The 2,321-nt window shown below is 43.2% G+C and overlaps 1 long non-coding RNA gene across 1 annotated transcript in view; it reads left to right on the plus strand.

Annotated features, from left to right (window-relative positions):
• Positions 1-2,321, plus strand: part of LOC106517814 (uncharacterized) — a 15,901-nt gene that overhangs the window by 9,687 nt on the left and 3,893 nt on the right. The window contains exon 2 of the long non-coding RNA XR_001310249.1: positions 1,543-1,580. This is a non-coding gene — a long non-coding RNA (uncharacterized LOC106517814). The remainder of the gene's footprint in view (positions 1-1,542; positions 1,581-2,321) is intronic.

Genomic DNA, 2,321 nt, shown 5'->3' on the forward strand with positions numbered 1-2,321 from the left:
GGATTGTGAAACTTCTCGAAGAAGGTAACTCTTCACACATGGTTGCTAAAGATGTAGGCTGTATCCAAGATATGGACCAAATACAAACAGCATGGAATGGTTGTTAAAGCCAAGCGTACTGGGAGACCAAGAAAGACATCAAAGCATCAAGACAAATAACTTTAGGCCATTTGTCTTGAAAACYGAAAAAGTACAACTAAACAGATGAAGCATCAATGGGAGGAAGCTGGAGCCAATGTATGTGACCGAACCGTAACAAATCGCCCAAAGGAAATGGGATTTCAATATAGGAAAGCTAAAAGAAAACCATCACTGACACCTAAAAATAAAAGAACAAGACTGCAATGGGCAAAGAAGAGGCAGTCATGGACTGTGGATGACTGGATGAAAGTTATCTTCAGTGATGAGTCAAGAATCTGCATTGGACAAGGTGATGATGCTGGGACTTTTGTTTGGTGCCGTTCCAGTGAGATTTATGAAGAGGACTGCCTGAAGAAAACAACCAAATTTCCACAGTCCTTGATATGGGGCTGCATCTCAGGCAAAGGCACTGGAGAGGTGACTGTGGTTAAATCTTCTATCAATGCATAAGTTTACATTGACATTTTGGACAGTTTTCTCATCCCTTCAATTGAACAGATGATTGGAGGTGATGAAATAATTTTCCAAGATGACAATGCATCGTGCCATAGGGCAAAAACAGTGAAGGCATTCCTTGGAGAAAGACACATTCAGTCGATGTCATGGCCTGTAAATAGTCCAGATCTCAACCCAAATGAAAATCTGTGGTGGAAATTGAAATGAATGGTCCACAAGAAGGCTCCGACCTGCAAAGCTGATCTGGCAACTGCTATCAAAGAGAGTTGGCACCAAACTGATGAAGAATACTGTTTGTCACTCATCAAGTCCATGCCTCAGAGACTGCAAACTGTTATAAAAGCCAAAGGTGGTGCAACTGAATACTAGTGATGTATTTTGAATGGTCTTTTGTTTGTCTGTTTTTCATGATTCCATGCTTTTTTCCTCAGAATTGAGTGATTCCATTTTTTTTCCCTGTGCTTGGTCAATAAAAGTAACATTCACTGACTTCCACAATGTTTTCTGTTCCTTTCTTTGAGTGTTCCTGAAGTTGCACTTTGGAATGACCTTATTATTGTATCATGTTTTTGATCTGTTTGTTTTACAGAATGAAATGTCTGAACGAGCGCTCATCCAAGACTGGTGATTCCATTTTTCCAGGTTGAGAGATATCTCCATCACAAACTGACAGCTAACAGATCAGGCCACATATTTGTTTAAAACTTTGGCGTACAAGGCAGCGGGTCATATGTATTCCTTTGAGGAAGACTACATTCATTTAGCTCTGCTTCCACAGATCCAGCTTTAACTTAGCTGCCTATACTACATACATCTCCAGTGCTGTATAATCAGTAACACTGCCTACACACCCAACACTCAAATCAACCATTTTTCTTCGTTTTTCAGTCTCATAGCACTGATGAGGGCGAGCATGATTAATCTATTGTTTCCACCCTCTAACAGAAAGCCGCCAGTCATCAGGAGAGCAGCGCAACAACTATGTGAGTGAGTGGAAATCAAAGCAATCCTCGTCAGACTGGTCAACTGAAGTCTTCCTCACCTGCACAGCTGTCGTCACACCATCTTTTTCTCCTTCCATCCCCTCCCCTATAGTTTGGTTTCTGTCTTTCTGATGACCACAACGGTAAAGCAAGCAGAGACAAAAGAGCTTGAATACATTTTGGGTTTGGCCACGCGGTGATAGCGGTAATTTCCTCCTCAATGGGTCACTTCATTACAATTACCCTGTAGTTATCCAGGCAAACAAAGAGGCCTGGTGCGGGGCAGGAGAGGCTGCGGGCAACCGATGGGTAGATGGAAGGAGACAGAGGAGATRTTGTAGATAAATTAGGATGGGTATGGGGCGAGTGGAGACAGAGGAAGGAAATCACAGTGCAATAAGAGCCCCCTCGTTAGGGCCTGTCTTTATCACTGCACCGCTCCTATGAGATGTGGCAGATGAGMGGAGGGAACAGAAGGCCAGGAGGAGAGCAGAGCTCAGATTAGGATCCTTATTGCTACGATAATCACTGTTTGTCATCCGCGGCGCACGTTTCACACCTGTGGTAAATGCAGATGGGTTACTTAGTAGCGCTGGTGTCGTGTGCATGTGCATGGGGGGGGGGGAGAAAAACAGTTTTGTGTGTGTGTGTGTGTGTGTGTGTGTGTGTGTGTGTGTGTGGTTTGGAGACACATCGCTGCAGGAAATAATAAATAATAAAATGTCAACAGTTGATGATGTA

This window comes from Austrofundulus limnaeus, unplaced genomic scaffold, assembly GCF_001266775.1.
Source record: "Austrofundulus limnaeus strain Quisiro unplaced genomic scaffold, Austrofundulus_limnaeus-1.0 Scaffold53, whole genome shotgun sequence".
Taxonomy (NCBI): Eukaryota; Metazoa; Chordata; class Actinopteri; order Cyprinodontiformes; family Rivulidae; genus Austrofundulus; species Austrofundulus limnaeus.